Below are 20,184 nucleotides of genomic sequence, written 5' to 3'. Positions count from 1 at the left end.
CAATTCATTTTGACATTATTCGAAATCTTGCAAAGTCGCCTTGGTTGTTTGGATTTTGTCTTTTCTAAGGTGTTTATAAACAAATCTACATAAAAGTTGCAATTTTGCTGGTTTTGAATTATTATTTCTAAATGGGTGATTTTCAAATAGAAAATGCGAATTTTTATTGCCCGAGAAGTCGAAAGTGCGCTACAGACCAGTATATAGAAATTTCAAAGAATGGTGCCAGAACGAAAATTCTGGGGTTTCTAAAATGTCACTGCTGGCATATTTCATGGAGAAGTCAAGAACTTTAAAGTCACCGGCGAGTTTGTGGAGAGACTACTCAATGATTGAGTCAACTATTTTCATAGAGTGGATACATCCAAATACCGCAAGCTGAGAGCATATTTGAATCGTAAGAATGACGGTTATACACCTAAAAAGTCAAATGTTTTTACAAGAGCAAGTCAACGATTTTTTCGTTCAGGCACCCGATAACACAAATTTGCTAATGAAGGTAGTGACGGTCTTAGGCATTGCAGGAGCATGCCGTTCTCATGAGTTATGCAACGTCAACCGCAAAAATTTCGATGACATTATTGTAGTTACAATTCCAGATTCCAAAAATGGTATGTCACGTACGTTTACAATTACTTCTCGTCTGGGTTATGTTTCTCACCTAGAAATTCTCAAGAAATATATCAAGATTAGATTGGAAATTAAAACTGATATTTCACGCTTTTTATGCGCTATCAAGCAGGTAGATGTTACAACCAACCAGTCGGCAAGAGTACCCTTTCTATGATTCCTAAAAAGATTGCACAGTTTTTGAAACTAGAACATCCTGAAACATATACAGGCCGTTCATTCCGAAGAATATCGGCAACGTTACTGGCTAATACAGGAGTTGACGTATTAGCAATCAAAAGACATGGTAGGTGGAAATCAGCCACAATTGCAGAAAGTTATGTTCCAAACAGTTTAAGTAACAAAAATGAAATAGCCAACAGAAGAATTCTTTACAATGACACTTCAACTCCAGGTTCTAGTAGTACGTCGCATCATACTGTTTTAATGGATCAGCCAGATAATATTGAGCCTCCGGTGACTGAAATAAAGCGGTCAAATCATTTTGAGAAGAATGTGAGAATTATTAAACGTGAGGGGAATAATTATCCAGATTTTATAAATGTTACTAAATGTAATAACTGTACAATTACTATAAATATTCATTCATAATTATTTGTTCATAAAATATGCATTTATAACTCGAAATCACTTTTTCCCTAGGGAGGTAAGTTACCTCATTTACCTCTCGTTGTCCATAGCAACTTTCTACGGTAAAATCCACTTACCCCTTTAAAAACAATGTATTAATAGTCTATTTACTATAGTGATAGCAGATAAAATGTATTACTATATCAAGGCGTCAATACTTGAATCGATGAATGCCACTGTCGCGGCCGTAAGAGCTATATTCGTACTAGGCTCCCTCTCTGCGGGTATGGTAGAGTGGAAGAACGTTGGCTTGGATCACTATAAGAGATTGATACTTATCAGCGTTTGACCATCCCCCTTAATGATTAATTTGGTTATTATAATTATTAATATTTATGGAATTAACTAAGGCATCCGACATTATTTGTGGTGATATATTACTACCGGATCCAAAAACTTAAAATTAATAAAAAAAAATAATAGAAGGGTGGATAGAAACAAGTTTCCCTCAAGGCACTGCTGGGACCTAAAATTTTTTTAATGTAAATTAATGAAATTGTCAAGTTACATGATAATAACAATGTGACTTTTTACGCAGATGATACTGCTATCATATTTCATGGAAACTACTGGAATAATGTATAAAAAATGTAGAAGACGAGTAAAAGATTAGTAACAATCATTTAATTCTTAATTATTCCGAAATTAACTTTCTTGCTTTCTCTCTTTCAATTTTGCGTTAACCTGCCCCTGATTATATCAAAATACATAATCTTACATGTGAAAACATTGACTGAATTGAACATTGATTTTATGAAATGTCTGGAATATCTGTCTCAATCAAAACATTGTCTCAACATATTGCACAAAATAATAAAAACTACACAAACTGTTTTAGGAGTTTGTCTTTTTTTAAGTTGTGTTGATGAATACAACTTTTTTGACGTAACATTCTCTATTAATAATTCACATAACCTTTTTTTTGGTCGTTTTACATTAACAATTAGTGAAAATCCCATTATAAGACAATTTAAACAAAATTAATAAAAGTTATGTGCCACCACTGTTCTATACAATGAAGAAATGATCTTATCGGGAATTATAGTAAATTTTAAAAAATAGTTGCCATGCCTTCAAAATATATTAGTTAAGGATATTTCATTTTCATTTCAATGGAATATTTGTTAATAACAATAATGAAATATAAGAAGATAAGAAACACATTATGGTACGGAGAACCAATGAAGAATCTCTCAAAGTTTGATGAACTGCGTCAAACTTAAAATATTTCAATATTATTGAAAAGACTTAGCAATATTTCTCTTTTAATTTATCTTTCCAGAAATCTTGGAAAATCTTTTGACTCATGAATTTCACCACTGTTGGTATTATTTTCTCATTTCTCGTTTTTTTGATCATAAATTTTGATAAATTGATTATATATTTTTTATGCATACTTTATATACACTTCTATTAAAGCTACAATTTCTTCAGAAATATTTTCATGCAGAAATCGCTTTATAAATGAACATGTAACTCAGGAATTAGTATATTCGTCCCACTTGCAGACACAGCGGGCTTTTATTTAATTAAACGAGATTACCCCAATAGAATTACTATTGTAATTAGGTCAGTTGGGCTAGCCGGTCATGCTTAACCTGCTTTCTATAATGGCCAAAAAATGCAATAAAATACGCCTAGTGATTTATTACCACTTCTTAAGATACACCCAATTGCTGTAGGTATTGTGTCTCTTTAGAAAACATTTATTTTATTATTATCTATCACATTTGTTCACTCTTTTAAAAATAATATGTCTACATATAATTAATACAGAAACACATAATTGATATATCGAAATTATTAATTACTGTTTTTTTTTTCAAAATATCGATAAATACTCATTTGAATGAGGAACTCATACGTGAAAATATAAAATTAGAATCACTGTTTTCAGAAAAATAGGTTGCAACTCTTATTCCGGAACTTGTTGACAATCATGGGCACTAGCATAAAAAATAATATAAAATTACACTCACTCTATCCTTACGTTGTATTTAACTGTTCGCGTCTTCATAAATAATATTTACTGCAGATTTAATGTAGTGCTTTTACAGTTTTAAAATAACTAGTTAGTTAATTATTGTGTTATGATCTTTGTAGTTGTAACTATTTTAATATACAGGAAAAAATAAACATATTAATGATGAAAACTATGATATTGTACAATATGAAGGTCTCAACATAAATATAAAATTATTGGTTAATATACAAGTATTTTGACAAAATATATTTACCTAAATTGAAAATTTTGATCTGCACGCTGTGAGAATAATACACTACGCCGCCCCTGAAACAGAAAAGAAAGCATAAGAAATGTAGAAGGACCAAGGAGGAACAAGTTTTTGTAGTCAAACTTTAGTAATCGATAGATGAGCTCATTCTAAGAACAAAGTTGATATAAACGTAGGTCATAGAACGCTTCGTTTTCAAGACAAAGTGTTGATACTTAAAAAAAGTTCCATTTATTTAAATATCTCCTAAGATGTTTGACGTAGATTGATGAAATTTGGGCTAATAAGTGGGGCAAATGGACAAAAATTAGTTGGGATGGTAGAATTTCGATGCCACTGAGTACTATGGGAGTTGAACAGTTGAACAAATTGAAAATAATTCATGACCAATCGTTCCACAAACAAAAAATTAGGATATTTTATTACAAATACAATGTAACCATTAGAAATAAAAAAAATATCGTTATTGTAATAATCCTAAATAGTTACTAACCCTCAAACTTGACTCGCCTTGTATATTACAAATTTGTAATTACATGTTTTAAGTCACTGTTGTTTTGGCTTGTTTTTATGGGTTTTAAAATCGAATTGATATCACTTTAAACCATGGTTAATGATTTACATAATCTTCATGGTATATATTCTTGTTTTAAGGTATTACATACCTGACGCAGGATTTATTTTTAGGCCTATTTCCGTTAAGCCTTATAAATAGGATGTATCTGGGGTTAGTCTGAAACTGAAACAATATCGAGGCAAAAATCCATATTTTTAATAATAACTTTCCAGCGAACGAGGTAAACCTCAATCTTCTATACAAGCAAAAATTTTAAAACACATTTTTGAGAAATAGAATCGTTGTTGGCGAACATTCGTAGCATCTTGCTTTAAGTGATGGGAAGTTATGTAGAATGTATGTAAGTATAACAAGGAATAAGATATCCTTGTATCCTTATAAAGAACATATTTTTACCTTTGTAACTATTCCTATTTGTCAAAATAGTTGAGGATAAACTTTTATATAGTAAAAATTCTATTAAGTACATAATAAGTAAATAATCAGAAATTTTTTGAAGATGTACCTACTTAACTACTACTTATGTCCCTTAATTCGAATGACACTTCTCCGTTTGAAGATGTCTTTTTGGCAACGAATATTTTTAAATACACAATTCAAGTAAATTGATCATCAAATTTGGCATTTATTTTTGGCTATTAATGATTTATTTTGTTTGTAGTTTAACAATTCCTCTAGTAAGTTTTATGTTGTATTGAATTAATGTATCAATTACACACATTTGTCTATACTTGTTTAAGGATATATCAGCAAGTATATATTCACATGCTTTTGAAATGCAAATATAAATAATTGTGCACTAATTAATACAACTGTTAAAGTGGAGGTACAGATAGTGACAGCGACTTACTTAATGAGTGTAATTATGTTGCACAATTTACGTTTCTGTTATAATTATAAATACAAGCGAATATTTCATAAGTGGGCAGCATTGAAAGGGATAATTATACTCACGAAAAACTTAACAAGGGGAAACGGTGAATGACTAGAAACACTTTTTTGTTGTTTGCCATACACTACGTAACACAAAAACAACAATCCCCATACGAAGCTTTTAACAACATTAATCGTCGCTAAACCATGATGCTTACAAATAAAGTGGAAAAATCAATTGCAACGAAATCACTGTATACCACTTTAAATAATGAAATAAAAAGCCACACAATGCGTTTCCAAACTTGTAGATAATTTTTTAATGTTAGGTAGCATTTTAATACCTAATCAGAATTGTTGAAACTTCAGAATGGTGGATAAAATTAATAATAACTAAAATTGTTAAACCTTACTGAGAACTTCTGGAATCGTACTCGACTTACGTACTACATAAAAAAGGTGCATAGTCGTGGCGTGTCGTCCAGTTTTTGTCCCGTGTTTTGTTGTAAATACAAAAACCATAAAATTTTATTCAATTTTGTTCCCGGTCCAAAATTTGTCCTGTATATTATGTAGCCTTAGCGTTTTATAGACGACACTTTTGGTAAGACAATGACGGAACAAGTAGATCTATCTCGGAAGTGACGAAGCGTAATTTTATTTTTATTTATTTTATATTTAATGCTAAACTATTGCAAGGTCCTTTAATTTTCGCATTGAAAGATCACGTAGATCATGTAAACATCAGAAAATGTACCTTTCCTGTTTTGCCCAACAAATTTTGTAATGATACTCAATAGTTGTGATTAACGCATGTGTTAATAGTTCCCTAAAAATATTTTGCGGGGTGTGGTTATGCTTAATAGCACTGTACGAGATTTTCTGTATGTTCAACAGTTCAAATGTTGTTTTGAATGTATTGTCAGTTGTCTTATACTCAGAAGAAAACTTATGTAAGTGATATAGTGAAGAAATATTGTACCTAACTTGTTTAGATTTTCTAAAATGCTGGACAACGCCCCCTTAAAACGAAACACAAAACATGTTTAACGTGTCACGTAATTCCGGATATTCCCATACTTTTATCGCTATCCTCGCTATTCTTTTTGTTAAAATCTCTGTTATTCCCACTCCATGACGTGTCTGATAACACAAATCATTTGTAATCACGTACATTACTAAGCGGATGAACAAACTAAAAAATATATGCATATAATAATGAAAACTTCATTCGAGATACTGTAAATTCTGATTCATCAAAAATTTCGTATTAGTTACAACTCTGTCAAACTCCACAGAAAGTAATTGATTTTTTGCTTATACCTAAATTATCTTGTCAGTAGATTCGCCTAGCAGATCCACAGATGTACCTACCACTACATATTTTTAGGTCAGTAATTAACGCCGCTGACCTACAGGCCCAAATTAATGCAACTTTTTTAAGCTCGACATTCAATATGCAAAAAAAAACGAGAAAGCAATAATGAAGGGAAAGAGACAATAACAATTATATCGTTTTGATGATGATAATACAAGGGTCATCTATTTTTATATATGCATATTAGACTTGTGGTTCAAAGACCACGTTCCAAATATTTATTTTCCAAAGAATTTATTCTAAGGAATTTCAGGCTTCCAAAAATAAATATATCAATTTTAATGTTCGGTATTATCAATACATTAGAGAAAAGTGTCAGACATAAAATTACTTGTTTCAGTTTGCGACTTATACAAGTACGGTGCATTAAATAGTAGCAAAAATTGAAAAACCTAACGCATAACGGTAACAACAATGCAGGTATGTGTAGACAACTTAGAAACCATCAATGTCTGCAGCATGTCCGCTTTTTATTTTACATTTTACGGAAAATATAGAAAATAAAAAATCTGAAAAAGTCACGAGAGTAAACTACCTTTATTTTTAATATTTCTGAAAAGTGTCCCTAGGAAAAGTTGTTCCAAATTAAAGAATACGACATAATTCCAATTTGTGGGAAAATTGGCCTTATTTAAATAAGAGGAAAAACTTTTTTATTTCAAATAGAGGGTTGTGAATAAAATGACATTTTTCTTCACTGTACCTACTTCGTTAAAAACCCCCAAGAGTAATTAATTATGAAATAAATGCTAACTTTACAGCAAAAAATATAAAGCAGCTGAAACAACGAATTAAAGATGCTGTACAGTACATATCTTTAGATAAGATATTAGATGCAGCTACAATGTATTTCTTGCACGCCTTCAAATTTGTGTGAACATTGGCGGAGGAGTGTTCGAATTGTTTTATTTAAAAACTCAAGTAACTTTTTTGCACGACTTTTGCAAAATATCACTTTGCAGAAATATTAAAAGTAAAGGTACTTTTCCCTCATGACATTTTCAGATTTTTCTTTATTATCTGGACACCCCGTACATGAAAAGTTAAGTTTCACCATGGCTCACTTTAAATTCAAGCAAAACTTTTTATCAAGTGTGCCTTCTTTTTGTAAAATGTAAAATAAAAAAGTTTTTCCTCTTATTCACCCTAACCGCGGACATACTGTAGATGCTCTATAGAGAAATTAACGTCTTATTTAATTGATATGAAGGTAATAGGAGTATTGATTGATTTACTTCTTTGGTTGTGTTATTAATTTTCTTCAGTCTCCTTGTGACAGATTTTTTTATTGTTATGTCTTAGAAAAATCATAATTTATTTTTACAATAAACTGATCAAAAAACAAATTCAATGTTGTAGCCGACGCAGTTGATAAGGTGTTTCTTCTAGTTATGAGACCCCCTACCCTATATAGAGTATAATGACGATACTTATAACGGCTATATTCTCAGTCACAATACAGTTCCAATACAGTAGCACATCTGCCCGTCGCAAGTAAACAAATAACGGACCAGGTGAGAAGGTTAAGGGTTGAACTTGAATCAGAGGTAAAATAGTGATGAGTGACAAATCTATTATGGCAAATTTCCCGGATGAACCCTTCATTAATCACTTTAATATTCGCATGACAATTAATTCTAAGTGTGTATACTACAAGGGTCTATTCAGAACAAGTAACAGACAATCCTAAAAATACAGTCTTAATTTGCACTATCGCCATTCTGAGGAAATTAATATGTACGAAATCCAATTTAAATGATAATTTTTGCCTACGTAAAACATACACATAGATATGCAATACAATTACTGTAGTTACGCGTGTTTTTATAAACATACGAAAGTGAGTTTTTCGATTTTCACTATGTCTGATTTTGTTGAAAGAATTTGCATTATTTTGTTTGCGAAATGAATATTCTGTCACGGAAACGTTGAGGATGTTACAGAAGGCCTTTAGTGATGAGTTTATGTCGCAAAAAAATGTTTACAAGTGATACAAAGACTTTAAAGAAGGGAGAGAAAGCAGTGAGGACGAAGAGCGTCCCAGACGACCATCAACGTCAACTGATGAACAACACGTTAATCAGATCAAAGAGAAAACCGTCGGTTAACAATAATAGATCTTGTTGATACTATTGGCATTTCAAAATGTTAGGTAAATACCATTTTAAAAAACTTGTTGTGCCTTAGACTCATCAAATCTCGTTTGGTTCCAAAAACGCTTAACTTTTTGGGAAAACAACGTCGCATTGATATCTGTGAAACAATGATTTCTGACAACCAAGACGTCATGAAGTGCATCATTACTGGAGACGAGACTTAGATCTATGCTTTCAACCCGGACACAACCAATCAATCAAGTGAATATCGTGCAAAAGGTGAACCAAGACCGAAAAAAAGCCAGTTTTATTTGATTATCGTGAGTAGTGCTATGAATTCCTTCCAACCGGCCAGATTGTTAACAAAGAATATTATTTGAGTGTAATGCGTCGTTTGCGTGATGCTATTCGCCGCAAAAGGTCGGACATACAACTCTTGGTTTTTGCATCATGATAACGCACCTCACACAGCATTGATAATTCGAGACCATTTCGACAAAAAAATTCAAGTCATATCGTTCCGTAATCATCGTATTCGCCGGATTTAGCACTGAGTCGCTATTCCCTAAACTCAAAAGACCACTCCGTGGACACCGTTTTGAGTCGATCAAGGAAATAAAAGTCGAATCGATGGAAGCCATACCGAAAAAGGACTTTTCAGACTATTTCGAGAGTTGGAAAAAACGTTGGCATAAGTGCATTGTATCGGATGGGGATTACTTTGAAGACGTGGAAATTGATTTAGAAGCATCGAGATTTTTTATTTTTCAAACAAATTGACCCTATTTTTTGGACAACAACTATAATTTGTTTTCAGTTTGTATAATATGGCTTTGGTTCATTTTTAAATGTTATATTTCAAATCATGTTTATTCATAGTAATGTAGCAATGTAACCAAACCTGGTACCTAAAGCATTCTACCGTTGTGAAAATAATGAATATTTGAAAACGATTAATTCTGTCCTTATCTGTTTAGAGGCAAAGAAGACTAACGCTCATTTTCAAAATATTTGTTGAAATTAGCTTTAGTTTAATTCATCAGATAATTTTAATTTCTTTGAACACAAAGTAATGTTTCATATATTAATGAAGGTTTTGAAAATGGTGAATATTTAGCTACACAGTTCTTAGACTTGACAAAAGCAATTGATTGTGTATCTCATAATATTCTTGTTAGAAAGCTATAATTTTATGGGTTTACCGAGAACAGTATACAGATGTTGAGTTCTTACTTGACAGATAGGTAGCAATTAGTGAGTTACAATAATGTAAAATCCGACTTGAAAACTATTAAACACGGAGTACCCTAGGGATCAATACTGGGGCTCATACTATTTTTAACCTACATTAATGACCTACTTAACTCGTTGGATAATAATGTTCTGGGAATTTTGTTTGCTGATGACACATGTCTGTCAGTAAGAAGTAAAATACTCTTAGATTTAAATAATACAATCCCTCAGACTCAGTTAACTGTTAATGAATGGTTGACCGCTAATAAGCTTTGCTTAAATATATCCGAGACCAAGATATTTTCATTGCGAGAGATTGAGTATGAAGCTAACTCTGAGGCTGTTAAATTCTTGGGAGTTTATCTGGATCCTAAATTGATTTGGGAACATCATACTAATTACATTTGCAAAAAAAATGTCGAAGAACATGTACTTACTTCGTAGCCTTGCAAGTAAAGTTTCAGTGAACATTCTAGTGACAGCATATTATGGTTGTATTCATTCTCACATATCGTATGCTACTTCTGCTGTGTTCGCGCAGCAGAGAAAAGCAATTAGGATTATCTTAGGTCTCAGTTATAGAGATGACAAAAATCAATTTATTAAATTAAATAATATTCTAACAGTTCCATCAATGTACGTACTGCAATGTTTGCTATACATAAAACATAATTTAAATATTTTTCAGACTAGAAGTGAAGTTCACACTCATATGTTAGAGATCTAAGGATAACCTTCCAGTAATTTTTTTGAGATTGAGTAAAACTAGAACTGGAACGGGTTACATTGGTGTACATATTTTTAATGTTATCTCATTGCATGTGAGAAATCTGAATTATAAACAATATAAAAGCAAAATGAAAAATTATCTTTTACAAAATGCTTTTTATGACATTGAACAGTTTTTAACAAGTGATTTTAGCCATATTTAATGTATTATTCTTTTTTAATTGTATTACTTTTATATTACTTTTGTACTTTAATTTATATAATTTTTATCTAATTTTAAATGATTTACTTTTACTATTGTACGGTTATGTTCTGTCTTATACACTCTTACATGTTTTTCAATAATTATTTTATATTAATATGATGTACTTAGAGGAATAACTTCCTGTTTTTGACATGTGTAAACACTTTGTGTAATAACATTAATAGTTGTATACTTTTAAACGCAAATAGAAAATTTAAAACTTTACAAATTTAATATTTTATGCAACACCAATATTAAAGACATGTAATAAGTAATATGATGTGAAAGTTGAACTCTTAAAGAGCAAATGGCGTACCATTCTTTTAAAGCACTGAAATTTCTCGAAACTATATTTCTGCAAAAAACACCAGATACTATGAGAGTATAGAATTTCCTTGGCACGTGTTGACAAAAAAAACTTAAAGAGTCACGTCCGTTCTTACAAATCTAAGATACACTTCTGGTCAGTTTGTGGTAATGCCATAGCTTTCGTGGTATCTCATCACACCACGACGAATACCGTGCTACGCCTGATTACTCATTACATTTAGAGATAATTGTTACACCGATTCTATTTATAAATTACTACTTTCATCATCATTATCGGTTACACCCACACTGTGGATCTCCATTATACCACGAGTTCGTCGAATAAAAGGATTTATCATAAGTTATAAATAATAATAAACATAATGGACATTAAAATTTTGCACGTAGGTAGCAGTCCAGTTAGTGCAATACCGGTTATAACCACTGGATGCAATATAGTATGATGTTATCTATTACACAATTTTGAACTTTATAATTTAATACTTGATAATACTCGCTTAATAGTATAATACGGAAAAGTACTCCAAAATTCCAATAGACAATAGCTAATCTCAATTTTCAATACCTACCCACGTGTAAATTGTTTTTATGCGCCGATATTCAGTTCAATTACCTCTTCAGGTTATTCTTACATCATTTGCCCATTTATGGAAGTGTGAGTCTTTCGTTTACGAAGTCATAGTAAAAACACTGATACTGATGTCTGCAAAATGTTCTTCTGAGAATCAGTGACTAAGCAAAACTGCACTGACGCAAGATTCTTCAACAGTAGATGACGGCAAGCTCCTAATGCGTTTGACCTATGAATGTTGGCTAGAAAGTGTGATGGTCGACCAAAAAAAGAGGTTCTTTGTATAGTGTATAGTGGATTGTTAACTTTACATTAGAAAGTCAAATTGGGAACTCCGTTAATGTAGATAATGAAGTGCAATCTTTCATTATAGGACTATGTTACGCTTTTACTAAAACGTTATTCAAAAACAAGTTTAATAAAATCTAACTATTGGCATTTCGTGCATACAGAAAATGATTAGGATACACCTTTCAACAATATTACGTCAAAAAATATACTATTACTTATTGTAGGTCTACAACAACGATGTAAGACCATTTTGCTTGTAAAAAACCAATATATCATTAAATCTAATTAAATTATGATTCAGAATGTTAAATATATGTACCTGTTTGGAATTGTAAACAGACTATCAGAAGATAATTCATCAACAACTTCAGTGAACTACTTTGCAAGTTTTTAAAATACGCGATTGTTAGTTATAATCTACAAATAATAATAATGTACCAAAACTTTGACTAATTTCAACAAAATCGCTGCAATATTTCAGCTGATTTAACCACGACAAATTACAGAATTTTCTTATTTCGTAGAAGATGCATTCTAGAATCCCTTATCAAAACAATTTACTGTTGGCAAAAATCAATAGAAAAGTAATCACCCAAGTCTCCTCAAACTGATTAGACAACAGTTTCAATCTCAGCTTGCTAGATCTGGCCAAGAATCAAGCTGTAGTCTCTAACCCAGTAGGGAAACTGTGGGTCTTAAAGGAAATTATTTGGTCCACTGTCTTAATTCCTTTCTACGCTTTATTACTCACTAATTGCAATAAACGTGACAGACTTTGTCTTTAGACCGATCGATCCAGTACAAGGACTAGGATAACTTACAATTAGAGAGAACAAAAAAGAGCATTTATTACTATATGAAGACATCAAGAGAAGAAAGGGGTATGTCATAATAATATATGGTAAAGTCCGTTGGCAATACCATCTAGTAGAAAAATGTTTGTATTTTATTATAAAAACAGCTCCACAAAAATGGAAAATGAAAAAGATAAACGGTAAAAAAGGGGATACAGATACATATAATTTATTTTTAAGCGAATGGCGTTTTGCTTTGTTTCTAATATTCAAATTGTTTTAAGAATATCTACAGAGAAAATAAAAGCGAAACAAAAAAGTACAAAGATGACTAGGATAAAAGAGTAAAAATAAAAAAACGTGCATTGAAGAAAAGAAAGTCAATTAAGACCAGACAATTTACTTTATTTCCATTAACATACAGTGTCTCTTAGTGACACTTTTCGATATTTGAAAAAAATAGACTAGTTTACTAGTGTTAACTTCTTTTAACTTGAATCGAGAAAATAATATTTTCAGAAAGCTGAGAACAAGCAGAAATTTTTATAAAGTATTGTGACAATGTCCATTATTTCCTCTTAATAATCATTGATTATTCGTATTTTATATTTTTTAATTAATTATTCCATTGCTGTTTCACCTTTTCTTAGGAATTGTTAATACCCCTTCGGTATGCTCAAAAATTTTATTGTTTGTTAAAAAATTCTGATTTGTCTAATTAGTATGTCTAAATATAAATTAATCTTAGTCTCAATGTGTTTTTGTAACGATGTTCAAATTATGAAATACCTATGTCGTTCAAGTAAATTAGATATCTATTATGTAAAGTTCATGGTCTTTTAGAATGCTGAAGGAACATTTTTAAGACCAAACGGCATTCTAATGAACTGAATATCCATTATCTGTTGAGAATTATGCTTTTTCCATATATTTAGTAAAATGTTGTTAAAGACTAGTTTAGTATACTTTCATAAATAAATCTAAAAGATCTTATGAATCTTATGTTCAAAAATCATTTTTATCGAAACTGACCTCATTTTTCCCTATGACACTATGGTCTTCATGACACACGTGAGTACCTTTTCGTCTATTTAATGTATGCTTAATTTAAAACAAGAACCCACATGACTTACAAAAAAATAATTAGAACTAATGAAAAAGCTTACTAAGTTGTTTCATTTCAGTAAAAAATTGGAAGGTCTTCACAAATAAAACATTTTCCTCGAATTTGTATGTAAGTTCATAATTATAATTATAAGCTTCTAATTTATATTAACGAGCTTGTTTCGAAGATTTATTAAACATATATGCCCAGATGTTTGATAATTATGCTGAAAACTACATCGACTAAACTACATAACGGAACATTGTCGTTTCCTGACAGTTAAGCAAGGTACGTTGTATGTTTACGCCATGGTTAATTTTGTCTGTGCTACTAACATTACAGGGAAAATGACGATACGATTGTGTTCCCACAAAATTAACCATTCTTGAATCTAATGAATGGCTAATTAACGAATATTTTCTACTGACGTTAAAAATACCCGCAGCATGTAACTCGTCGAGTGGGACGGTAATGAACCCATGACGAACTGATAAAACATGTCAACACTTTGTTCTAGACAACTATTTTTAATATTGTGTTTTACTAATCTGGGAGTAGGTATTTACCTAGGTAAGTGATGCCAAATATATTTGATACTCGGATATTAATATGCGAGTTTTAAGAAAATAAAATGGTTTTTCTAAGGACTATTTCTATTTTAACTAATGAGAGAATCATACCAAATGTAAGGCTTTGCTATTAAATTAAGTTTTTACTGAATGTATGTAGCGATGTGGCCTTTTAAAAGTTCATCCAGTGTAGACTATTTTTTGGTAGGTGCTGAAATACTTCCAAATAAAATGTTGGATATCATTCAACATAAACAAAATTGTACGATAACAAAACTCAAACAACCAGCAGTATTATTTTTAGCAACAAATATAATTGGTAAAGTAAATGCAACGATTTGCCCTATGTCTGATGTTATCATGTAACTTTTGGGCAGCAATTGCCCAACACTAATTATCGTACTACAGATCACCGGATACTGCAGTGATTCTAAAAATATGCGGTGACAAGCGTGAGGTGTCAAATGTCAAGGAATTGGACATAAAGCAACGGTCTATTTTTAAACAATTATTCAACAAATATTTGAGATAATGCCTTACACTTATTAATATCTGAACATATAGGAGGCGATACGAAACACGAAATATGAAAATTACATAGCGAGAAAATAAATTAATAGTTATATCGTTGTTTAATTCAAGAACTTTCTAAATTGGCACAAGTCTTAAGTTTATTTTGAGCAGGCAAACACAATCTAAGATTTATTTATTTAGTATTTTAAGTTTAATATTTTCTATTTAACACATGGTAGATTGTTTTTTTTCGACAATGCAAAATTACCTTATAACTAATTCCATAATAAGGATCTCCACCAAAATGAAAATTACCTACTACGTACTATTGAAGCTTTTAGTACAAAAAATTGAAAATCGATCCCTTCATTGTAAATTACGAGGGTGGTGTTGCTCAAAGGAACACACTGTATCTAGTAAAATAAAATTGAAACGCACGCATTTTTGTCAATTTCTTCCACGCGAAAATCGTAAGTCATTTACCAAAAAGTTTCAAATGTTCGTATAGTTTGCAAGGTATGAGAATTTTATCATTTTTAGTTTCCTACACTTGTTTCAATTTCTAAACGGTTCGAAGATGAGCCTGAGCTTTTAGTAAAACATTCGAATCGACATTACCACCTCATTCTCGCCATATGGTCGATACTTCAAGGCAAAGTATATCCACTTAACAATAAATTAGCAATAAATACTGCTTACATTAACGGGTATATGCAGCTCGAATCCATATACTGCATATCCACTGAACTTCGCTGCACACGAACAAATAAATTTTAACGCGAGCTCGTCTACGCGTTCATGACCCAAATGTAAACACTGGAGCAGTAAGGTTTGTTTCACACTCCGTTTTTATTGTAAACCAAAATATTTCTTTGTGTCGGTGCTCGGTGCGAATAAATATGCCATAGAGAGGCACCGCCTGCGTGTTTATTTTTGTAAAGTAAAATAAATCCTCCGCATAATTCGATATTTATTATGGCATTTATTTGTTTTCTCTGAAATAATATTTGTGTAACAAAATCCACAGGAAGCCATGCTTAAGAGTGATTGATGTTGTATATAAGCGCAAACCGTTAGAAAAGCCGGAACTGCCAATTTCTGACACAAAAAATTTAATGTTCAATCTTCTTGACAAACGAATAATTTAGAGAAGAGAATTTATATGGTTCAAGATATTTTTTCTTTGTACAAATCATACATTCAAATACATGATTTATATTAATATATACCTACGTCTATGTAAATTTTCATTTCCGCAAAAATAATTTAATTTTGTCGAAACTTGGTGAAAGTATACTTTTCTGTGTCTTAAATAACCACAAACTATTTAAAATAAAAAAATCAAGAAGTTTCCGGGATATTCATTATTTCCGATCTGATATGAAAAACTTTATTTTTCAAAGAAAAATTCTACTTAAAAAAATCATCGTACAGAGTTCTGCCGGTGATCATTTTTTTCGTTTTGACATACACTTTTTGGTGTAATAAAAAAAGCTGTAATCACAGTTCAAAAACATGCTCAAAAATGAAAAAAAATCAAAAATGACTTGCAACAATGAATTTTTCAGTAATTGTCAATAATTTCTTTAAATTAAAAAAAATCAAACACTGATTAACCATTCAATTATACGGAAAAAAAACTGTGTCTCATTGTTTGGCCCAAAACTTTATTTTTGTACAGTATTGCTATAAATCGAATTCCAAATGCACATAAAATATCTCTGGATGATTTGAGATTTCAGCAATACAAAGTATTGTTTTATTTTTTTCTGGCTTTATTTGAAAACGAAAATAAATTGCATATTTAAATTGCCACTTTTTTCGCTCTATCCAATGGCGTCAACATTTTTGCAATCCGACATTTCGTCTTTGAGGGGCCATCATCAAGTTATTTTTTTAAATACGGCGCTGCTGTTTTCATGTTAAAATCTAGACATTTTTAATTCTGAATTAGATGATATTACTATTGTAATCGATTAAAAAGGTATTTAGCGTGTTTTTGCTATCATTTAAAATTTTGCGTTATTACGGTTCTGAACGCTTTCAAAATGTTTATTGGATGAAGTCATAACAGTATAAAAGTCAATACCGCAGAAAATATCCAACAAATTTTTTTTACTATGTATTAGCAATATCTACTAATTAGAAATAATAGAACATTTCATAAATTTTTTTATTGGGTACAACTTTTTAAATTATTGATTAAAAAAAGACAGAAAGGTATACTTTCACCATTTTTCTCGGAAATTTTGGGGTTATCTTAGAAAGTGACTTCTACAAAAGTTGTAAATTTTTGCATGATCTACAACTTTTGTATTAGATACTTTTTTGTTTGACGTCAACTTTCGCCAGAAATCCCAATGATACAATTTTTCACAACTTTTCAACCCCCCAAATCAACCCTCCGCCACCCCTGCTCACGCATTTATTTTTTTTCGTTTATTATAAGCTCCTTTACCATTTCCACTTATAAAAGTAACAATTTTATTTTTTTCCCTCTAAATGAGTTACTTCGATCGGTCTATTATGAATGTACATATTTTTAGTTTTGACTAATGTTAAAATTATATTATTTAATTTATACTTACATTAAATACTACATATCCATCTTTTGCCCTACTTAGATATTTGAAATTTGCAGATATATTATTCAGAGTGCATTATACACATGTTCATTTTCTAGTTATACTCATTATTAATAGTAAGTAAACTTGATTACTTTGTCTAGCATACTATTTTCATCAAAAACTAACTGTCCACCTTTGAAATAATGGACCGCAAGGGCGCTGTATCAAAATAACACTTTGTTACCGAGCAACAAATTTTTAACCCACATTTAAATCTATATATCTCTCTAGTTATGGCATTTAGTTCCATCTACCATACGAAACTGTTTGCTTGGTCTTAGGATTTGCATTTTTCCTTAAGAAAAGGATTCGAGAATTCTCACCACGGCAATTGTAAAGATATAGAAATAACTGATATTTATTCAAACAGTTTAGCGATTAATTAGTTGTTATAGATGAAGTATGTCTAGTTGTTAAACATTTTAGTTCAAAATCTTCAGCCGTAAATTGTGTTTTCTGTGATGAAACAATAATATTTTTCACACATTTCACATTTCATTATAGGATAGGATAAAACTATGATTTACTGATAATATTTTGTCTTGGTTTGTTACTGTATGGGTCTTGATCATATACAGACCGTTTCATAAATAAAATCAAAGATCAACTTTTTAGATTAGACAAAAGATATTTTGTAAAAAAGTAAAACAAAGTGTGATAAACTAAAATAATTGCTTTACTTAACTTTACTCTTCTTGGTAAATTTAATGTGAGAAATATTGTAAATACCTTTTCGTTTTTGGTTTACATCGTCAAAATACTACTAGATACAAATACTACATAGATGTATTTCCTTGGATTATCAAACTTTAAATAAAATCGTAATTAATAAACTGGTAGTTTTAGTTTCTCACTGATATGAATAAATTTTAACGCTAGAAAAGAAGAGAAACCAGAACCCCATTGAATATAATGAAATTATTTTTAGAAAATATAATTTTCACCTCAAAATGTGCCGCTTAAATTTATTTTTTGTCATTTTGTAGAACATATTAAAAAAATTGTTTGTTAGTTTGTTCAACCTTATTCTGAAATAAGTTTTAAGGGACTGTGGATTAGAGCCGCTAAAATTTTACTTTAAAATCAGAACAAAGTTTAAAAAACACATGTACAAAAACAAGCTAAATAGAATGTTATTACCCATCTTTCAATAAACAGCATTTATAAATAATTTATAAGGTGGAGCTCTGACTTACCGGTAATCCCTGTAGAATATTCCAGTTTATATAATCCAATTTGGAAAGACGACAGCCTTACAACACAAATTAATGAGAGTAGTCAGTATTCGTTTTCGAAAACTAAGAATCACAAGCACAAAATCACGTGGATCTCACTCGAATTCAACGCGGATTTCAAATGTACTCTTCTCGGACAAGTTGCGCCAGCAACTGGTGTGTAAAACGTAAAGTCCGACAAAGTTGTGAGCTTTCCGCGCCGTTTGCACCACGAGTAAACAGTATACGGTGCGTCGGCTACGGCTATCAATAATCGATAGTAAGATACAGAGTGGAGAACTCCTTTGGCACGGAAACAAAAAGACAGAAAATTTCAAGACAATCTTAATTTGCAATTATATACTAGGTTATTTTGAAAAGTAGTAGAATATCGATAATAGCAACGCAGACCCCAATCCATAGAAAGAAAGATACTACCTTGATAGTTTTTTCTAATAATCATGCGTCTTTTTTTAAAGAAAATCTTTAAATTTGCATCTTTCACTCCAAAAGTCCTATACTGTCTTATTATTGAGTATTTCTCTTTATGGAAATGTACTCTTCCACATTTCTTCAACTTTCTGCTCTATTTAGAAATAGAAATTTCAAATATTGCAGCGTTCTCTCTACAACCCTAATCTCGTACGTTGGTTGAGAATGAAAAAAACTATTCAAATATTTGCTGATTTATGATATATCCCCAGATTTTAAGTCATGGACGTTGTTGAAGAAGTGGGAAATGAATGTGATGTGACATGTCATTTTTTTATATTGAAACATCAAAAGCAACGTTGATCTACTACTCCAATTTTTGATCTGTACAGAGTACAGTTTATTTTGGAAAATGTTCATGGTCTTTTCAGATGTTATAGGTAAGGTAGCACCTTAATGTACGTACAGTAAGATGTACACGGTTGAGAAAAGAATTGAAGTCGCTCTGAATCAGAGAATGCAGATGTGATCTCCTGGTAGAAGTGATGCCCAATGAATAAACCAAGAAGCAACACCAATTTGACAACGTTATATGCAACTCAAACCAGATCAAATCTAGGCTAGTATAGATGAGTTGGTAAGTTTAGAGTGAGTCAAATCGATAACCAGCCTTGATATCAACTTATGAGAATTATTGAGGCAACGAGAAAGCTGATGAGTTAGTTAAAGTAGGCTCTTACAACTATGTAATTAAGGTATTCTTTCTGATACGGTTGAAGGAAGGAAAATTGTGACGAGAAATTTCTATCCAGAAACAAGCGAAGAAGTTCTTAAAATGACCCTGGAAGGAATTATCAGCGTTCCTACTTAACAAAAGCTGTAAATCAATAAAAGTTGCCCTAAAACTTCTGACTGATTTGCAGACCCAAGAGATATCCAAATAATATTAGTTTGGTAGAAGACGAAAGTAGCTTGTGTAGGTTCTGTAGGAAGAAGGGGAGACTACAGCCACAGTAATGATGAGTGCATTGTGCGAATATGGAATCTTTGCAGTGAACTTGGACGTCAAAATGGTCAATGATCTCGCGTGTCATGGATCAATGACATAGTGGTC

At 31.2% G+C, this 20,184-nt stretch overlaps 1 protein-coding gene across 2 annotated transcripts in view; it reads right to left on the bottom strand.

The window, feature by feature from the left end:
• LOC108917887 overlaps positions 1 to 18,844 on the bottom strand; it is a 58,994-nt gene extending 40,150 nt beyond the window's left edge. Inside the window, exons 1-2 of one of the 2 annotated variants that reach the window (XM_023454691.1) lie at positions 18,621 to 18,844; positions 3,498 to 3,550 (exon numbers count right to left, since the gene is read on the bottom strand). The gene's annotated coding sequence lies outside the window, so the exon portion shown is untranslated. The remainder of the gene's footprint in view (positions 1 to 3,497; positions 3,551 to 18,620) is intronic. The other variant, XM_023454692.1, reaches the window with a different exon arrangement.
• Positions 18,845 to 20,184: the final 1,340 nt, after the last annotated feature.

The sequence above is a fragment of the Anoplophora glabripennis genome, unplaced genomic scaffold (genome assembly GCF_000390285.2).
Source record: "Anoplophora glabripennis isolate ALB-LARVAE unplaced genomic scaffold, Agla_2.0 scaffold3, whole genome shotgun sequence".
Taxonomy (NCBI): Eukaryota; Metazoa; Arthropoda; class Insecta; order Coleoptera; family Cerambycidae; genus Anoplophora; species Anoplophora glabripennis.
Note: the sequence above shows the minus strand (reverse complement) of the source record. Positions and strands in the feature narration are given on the sequence as shown.